The following is a 7,898-nucleotide window of genomic DNA, read 5'->3' as shown; positions in this document are numbered from 1 at the left end:
GATCTGATAGATAGACTAACAAAGGCAACTACATACGCCGAAGATAATTGCGTACAGAACGGCCCGAAAGGTTGAGGTTATTAGAACTCTTGCAGCGTGTTTTTGACAAGAATCAGTGATATTGCGACGACTTTAAATCAAAAATAAATGTCCAGAAGTGGGAGACAATTCTGTTCCGGGATCTGTTGGCTAGGGCCACGAGGGATACATGTAAGAATTGGCGCAAGATGGTCATCGTTGATCTTCACGGTTAGCCATTAGCGAGCAAAAGTGTAGTAAAGTACCCCGGTATCTGATTAGATCAGTATTTATATTTCGACAGACATATAAATGCTGCTCTGACCAGGGCCTTCGCTCTGACGAAACGCTTGTTTTAGCAGTCGGCTTGACCCAGAGTGAAGGTAATTTGCTACATGGCCCTCATACGGCCGATGATCGTTTATGGTTGTCCTGTGTGGTTCAACGTTGCCACTTCCCAGATGGAGAGGTTTGGGGTGTTCGAGCGGCAGTGTTTACGACGCTGTACCGGCTTATATCGAGCAGCCGAATCTTCTTACGTGATTACTATTCCACCGTGGTCCTATGCAACGAATCAACAGAATTTACAATTTCGTGATAAAGCTTTGGATAGGCGACTCCTGTATAATTGCGACGTCATGGCACAAGGCGGAGCAGAGCTTGTTCGGTTTAGTAGGACTGCAATTGCCTTCTAAGTCCAAACAAGCAGTGATTGTTTCCATCTACGAGTAAGAGCCGTTTTGTATGCCTGTTGTTAAGCTGCGTGCTGTTGCTGGCAATAGTCGTTAAACCTTTCGCTGTTTTGTTCGTGTGCACTTCAAAGGCGACATCTCTGATGGCTGGAAGACAATTGTGCCACTGGTTTTAAATGCTTGATGCAGGCAGCATAACGATTCTTAAAATGGTTTTAATGACTCGGATGAGGACATGGCAGTCTCTTGCGATTGTAGTCGTCTAACGTCAAATCTTCCAACAGTACTTCCTTGTATTGGCTTGCTTTGAGATATCCGTAGTCACGTACAACGAAGTACTTGGCCAGCAAAAAATTGGTTGCAGGCTGTATCTCCCGATCGTGTCACCAAAGATGTCTTTTCTTTAATGAATGTCATGGCTCAAAGAATATGTCTTTGGTGTCTTCACATCCGCTCATATGAGGTTTATGTTGACAAATTTAGCCTTGATTGTAGTGATGCGCTCGCCTAAACTATTGAAATTCAAAACTTTTTGCCTGAGTCTATAGTTCCAACAATAAATCCACACCCAACTAGTCGGTGGCTTTGTTTTCGAATTAGTTAGCCTCTTAATATGTCAGTCAGTGGGATTCGTCTTCATTCTTCTGCCCATAGTTGATGATTTCGTCAGAGAAACTACTCAAAACATTTATTGGATACTGTTTACTGATCCCGAAAATTAGTTTTTTTCTACGACTTCCCTCGCGAATATATTCAGATTGTATTCAAACCATATAAAGAAAACAAATCTTATAAACTACAATAAAAAGTCTCCATTTTTTTGGTTAAATGAAAAAATAAGGAAATACAAAGTTTATCGTAAACTTTCATGTTTTTATCAGTTTGTAATTATTAGATGGACGAAATTACGAAATTCTCTTGTTCAATATTCACTTATCCTAAGAATGTCAAGTTAAATCAAAATATCGTAATCCTATTTATTTACTTGGACCAAAATTACTTATTCTATTTTTATTTTAAATGTAACCATTGAACATAATCAAGTTTCATTTCTTCACTCCTTATTCAAATTAGTTTATTTCAAATCCAAAACATTTTCGTTTGTCGGGTTTTAATTTTAAAATTTTTGTGTAGATATTGTAATTCGAGACCTCGCAGGAAAATAATGAAATAAGCAACAATAACCCTACATTCAACTTCTCATTTATAACTTCTTCAGAAAATTGAATACCATATAATCGTACCTGCTACGAGAAAACTTTTTCATTATAAAATCTTCACTGACATAGCTACAGCAAGCCTTTCCTTAGCTTAGTGTATAATGCATCCATTATAAAACCTTCATACATTTAGTATAACAAAACGTTCAAACTCTTCCACGTGGCTAACTTCAATTTCTTTGGGCGGGTTAAAAAAAACAAATTCTTAAACAAAAATTGCCATTTTCTAAAAACAAAATATATTAAAAAAAGCTGAAAAAACTAATATTTGTCACTCCTTTCAAAGACACTTTAAGGGCTGTAAGGGTAAAATTTCATTCCTAATTGAAAATACTTTGAATTTATAACCGTTCCTTAATCTGTCAATTTCCATGCAAACTCACAGCACTTTATAAGAATTTGTCATCTAGAAAAAAAGGGGTTAAGAGAATAGCTTCATATAAAACCTTGTCTTCTATAAGGGAACGACCTACTTTCATAGACTTTTAACTCGACGCTCCTTTCTTGTTTCTACCAAAAGGGGTGTACTTTACTTACTTAGCTACTATATAGTAGTTAAGTGACGCAGGCAGTAGTGAGGCGAATAACTGTGTTGATGTCTATCACAGTGGGACAGGTACAGGTTTTCATTAGGTTTTTTTTAAATTGAAAACACTGCACGACAAGATTTTGTTTCAGGCATTCAATTGTACTTTTTCAATCGGTTTGACTTTAAAAAAAGGTTTTTGGTTGGAAATATTATTTTTCAAAATACAAGTTAAAACACATTTACAATAATTTTTTGGGCTATCTAAATTCATGAAGAAGCTTTTTTTTCAATAGAACTCTTGATGTTTTCCAAATGTGTCGTCCTTTTCTTCGATATGTATTTGGAAAATTTATAATATATGACAAAATGTTCAAAAAATTTTCATAAGTTGTTACGATTCCCGAAAAAATCTTAAAGAAATGTTTAACCATTTGTGCAAAAACAGTTTTCAACCGAAAAAATCAAAACGGATTAAGGGAATTTTTTTCGTGACAAATCCGTCGCTTAAACAATTTGATCATATAAACTTTTTGAAATGCAAAGAAAATAAAAATAATGTTGAGCAGATAGTTAAAATCACAATTCGCATTTACAGCCAGAACTAAATATTAATTAAAAAACGTATTTTTCAAAACTAATAAAGACTAATAACTAATGTAAACTTTCAGAGAGGTAAGATGATAAAATTATTAAAAATGTTTCTAGAAAAGAAAGATTTGTACTTTACCAAAACATCACAATTAAAAAACGTATTTTTGTCTAGACTGGAGACTGTAGATTAAATTGAAACGCTATGTGCTTTAATAACAAACATACTCTTCTTAAAATATAATAAAAGCGGTATAACTGTCAACTTACCAAAACAACACTTACTGATCAACTTTTCGATTTTACTTTGGTTTTTATCAAGTTTTTGAATTTTAATTGTGTCCTTCTATTTTGTCAGCGTTACTAGAAACCAACTTAGAAAGTTAACCCAAAAAATAGATTTAGAAGTCTTATCCTGAATATTATAGGATCATTTAATTAGCTGATATATAGTTCTAACATAGGTGTTATAATTTAGAAGTCATGGTCCAATAATTTTATTTCTAGCCCACTCAGAAAAAGGGGTTAAGTGTCTGATATTTAATATGTGTATTGTAATGATTTGTGACAGTTCTAAATTTGTCAATGTATTTTATGTTTACATTTAATAAAACAAAATGTTTAGTACAATGATGCCAATAAAGAATTTCCAGGCCTGTGCATTGGTTTTCATGCGATCTACGTAACCCAGCCTTATCATTCATTAGACCTTTATCCTTTTGGCTAAGTCTGCTAAGTCGTTCTATTTTCTTCTCCAATCACCTTCCATGCATAGGGGACCGTATATCACGCAAAGAACTTTTCTCTCGAAACGACCCCAAATGCTTTCATCCGCTTTTGTCATAATCCATGCTTCTGCACCGTATAGCAGAACGGGGATGATGAGGGTCTTATATAGCTACGCTATGGTCCCTTGAGGGAAGACTTTCCTACTCAATTGCTTTCTTAGCCCAAAGAAACAGCGGTAAGCAAGAATTATTCTTTTGTCAGCGTTACTAGAAACCAACTTAGAAAGTTAACCCAAAAAATAGATTTAGAAGTCTTATCCTGAATATTATAGGATCATTTAATTAGCTGATATATAGTTCTAACATAGGTGTTATAATTTAGAAGTCATGGTCCAATAATTTTATTTCTAGCCCACTCAGAAAAAGGGGTTAAGTGTCTGATATTTAATATGTGTATTGTAATGATTTGTGACAGTTCTAAATTTGTCAATGTATTTTATGTTTACATTTAATAAAACAAAATGTTTAGTACAATGATGCCAATAAAGAATTTCCAGGCCTGTGCATTGGTTTTCATGCGATCTACGTAACCCAGCCTTATCATTCATTAGACCTTTATCCTTTTGGCTAAGTCTGCTAAGTCGTTCTATTTTCTTCTCCAATCACCTTCCATGCATAGGGGACCGTATATCACGCAAAGAACTTTTCTCTCGAAACGACCCCAAATGCTTTCATCCGCTTTTGTCATAATCCATGCTTCTGCACCGTATAGCAGAACGGGGATGATGAGGGTCTTATATAGCTACGCTATGGTCCCTTGAGGGAAGACTTTCCTACTCAATTGCTTTCTTAGCCCAAAGAAACAGCGGTAAGCAAGAATTATTCTTCGTTTGATCTCAACGCTGGTGTTGCTTTCTGCGTTAATAGCGGAGCCTAGGGAGACGAAGTTCAAGACTACCTCAAAAGCTCCTTGACATCACGCTGAGTTCTTCCGATTATGTCAATGATATCAGCATATGCTAGTAATTGGACATACTTTTGAAAGATAGTGCCTCTAGTGTTATAGTCTGAGTTCTGCACTATTCTTTCAAGCACGATGTTAAGAAAATCGCATGGCAGCGCACCACCCTGTTCAAAACCTTTTTGACATCGAAAGGTTCTGTGAAGTTGTTTCCATCCTTTGTTGAGCAGCGTGAATTCTCTGTGTTCATCCTGCACAAACGGCAGGGATGCCAAAAAATCGAAAAGTTAGAAGATGCAAAACTCGGCTTCAATTAAAATTTCAGGTAAAATTATAAACTAAGTACAACCTAAAAACTAAAACTAAAAGCCTTATATTGCAAGTTTTAAGATCCTATAACAAACTGTGAAATAGTTTTGAAATAGGGGCGATAGTTTAGAATTCATAGTCCGGTATATTTATTTCTAGCCATTCACGGGTTTAAATGTCTTATATTAAATATGTGTCTTCTAATTTGTCGAAATAAGTTGTGACGGCTCTAAATTTTGCAATGTTTTTTATGTTTAAATTAAAAAAAAAAACCGTTTTCCTGATAAAATGTCAACTTAGCAATGAACCCACAAAATACCTCAAATATAGGAGTTATGGTTTATTAACTTTGTCTTTAACTAACCGTTTGTTAGTTTTGATAAATTGTATTTTGTTTAAGTTGTAATACATGTGTAAAATAAATAAAGAGCTTTACCCTAAAGATTCTGTCCCCAAAATTTTGGAATTTTGAAATATATTAATTTCAGAATCAGAATAAAAAAATTTAATATGTTCTCTGGTTTATTCTAATTTTTTTTTCATACCAGCACCGCTTAAAAAAGTTCTCTAAAGGATTCTGACAAAGTCTAAATTTATGTGTACCTTAACCTTAGATTTATATATTTCAAGGGCTTAAGTGACAACTTTAGTTAAAAGATTATTTTAGAGAAGCTGTTGTCCAGCCAGATATGATTTAATTATTTATTTTGGACGACTCTTTGCATATAAAAGCATTCCAAGATTCCAACAGTTTCCTAAATATAAAAATAGTATGTCCTGGTCTTGTTGGTCTTTCCATAAATGCAAAAAACGCTACAAAAATAAAGATGCAGTAACCCAAAACATGCGAAAGTTCACCAGAAAATTATGATATTTTTCGTAGTAAAATACAACAGGATCTGTTATTAAACATTTTCTGGATTTTGTTGACGTATTCTTTTCGGAATTAATATCCTTGAAATTCTTATTCAAATCTCAGTTCTCGAGTATCCAAAGCCAATCACTTTAAAAAGTAGATATCGTTAATCTTTTAAGATCCTAAAAATGTATTTATTTAAAAGAAAATTTTAAAAACAATACTATAAGAAAGCTTAACATTTGTGCGTCAAAAAAACAACATCGAGTTGAGGCGAGTTTCAGGAACTTTAAGGCAAGTAGAAGTTTTGTGATTAGGATATTAAAAATGCTGTTTACTCAAAATACATCGCTATAGGTTCCCATAATCGCAACCACTTTAAAAAAAGCTTTAAAACAAAATAGTTTCACTCGAAATATTATAGAAATTACATTTTGTGTGCAAAATAATAATTAAAATGCTTTTTTTATTCCCTTAAATACAAAGTTTTGGTATTCCAATTTCTTACGAATTAAGTTTATTAAACACAAAAGTTAAGGTTTATTTCTTTAAGTGAAACTACGATTATTTTTGTGAGTATTTTTAAGATTATTAAAAATGTTTTAGTTGTTTTTGAAAAACTAAACGCCTTTTTGTGAATACAATTACTAAGAAATCTGCAGATGAAATTCTACATTATACGTATTATCACCCCTATCTACTTGCCATGAGGTAAATATTGGTTTAGATATGCTTGTTTGGTATCACGTTACAATATATACTTTAAAATTAATTAAGTCTTTGGCATTATTGGTTCGGGAGATATTTTGGGATAGTCAAAATGTTCACCTTTTTTTAACTTCCCATAGGAAGTTATTGTAATGGGTCCGATTTGTCAAATTGAAAATTTTGACATTTCTCGACGTTTCAAGGTCCCTAGAGTCGAAATAAAAGATTTTTAGAAAGATGTCTGTGCGTGCGTGTGTACGTACGTTTGTACGTCCGTACGTCCGTACGTTCGCGACGTTTTTTGTCGTCCATAGCTCAAGAACCAGAAGAGATATCGACTTCAAATAAATTTTGTTATACAGATAATAAGGCAGAAAGATGCAGAAAGGGCTCTCAAGAAAATTGCGAGGGTGGTTTTTTTACCATAGCAGTTTGAAAAAAAAGTGAAAATTTTGGTTTACCCTAAATATCTTACAAACCAAAACCGCTAGAGACTTTAAATTTAATATAATGTATTGTAACGTGATATCAAAAAAGTATATTTTTTGAAAAAATCCATTTGCCGGTTTCTTTTTATAAATCAAAAATGATTTCATCTCCAAACAATTTTGTGCAACGAATAATAATGTTTTTGACATCTGATAAGATTTTGAGAAAAATCGATAATTGTCAGTTTTTTTTTTATAAAAAATAGAAATTAAAAAAAAAATTACTCAAAGTTGATAAAAATTGAATATCGATTCAAATATCTTTTCAAAAACTTGAAATTTAGGCTTCAAACATATTTCTGAAAAATGTAAAAAAAATCAAATTGACATTTTTATTACAAAAAATAAAAACCTAAATACAAATTAACAAAAGTTGGTAAAAATTGATTTCCGACTCAAATATCTTTTGAAAACTGTGAGATATTGGCTTTAATTTACTTTTAACTTTCAAAAAGTATTGTTGTCAACATTCAGTAAAATTTTTGAAAAAAAAAATATAATTGACAGTTTTTTTACAAAAAATTAAAACACCGAAAAAAAATTAAGAAAAGTTGATAAAAAATGATTATCGACTCAAATATCTTTCCAAAATTTTGAGATAATAGCTTCTAACTAATTTTACTTATAAGAAATATTGTTTTCAACATTTGGACAAATTTTGAAAAAAATCGAATGAACAGTTTTTAAAAAAAAAATAAAAACCTACAAAAATTGTATAAAAGTTGGTAAATTTGACTTTCGACTCACATATCTTTTAAAAAATTGTAGACATTGGCTTTAAACTACTTTTATCTTTCAAAA

Source organism: Eupeodes corollae, chromosome 1 (genome assembly GCF_945859685.1).
Source record: "Eupeodes corollae chromosome 1, idEupCoro1.1, whole genome shotgun sequence".
In the NCBI taxonomy this organism is placed as follows: Eukaryota; Metazoa; Arthropoda; class Insecta; order Diptera; family Syrphidae; genus Eupeodes; species Eupeodes corollae.
The sequence above is the reverse complement of the archived record's forward strand: the minus strand, read 5'-3'. Positions refer to the sequence as shown.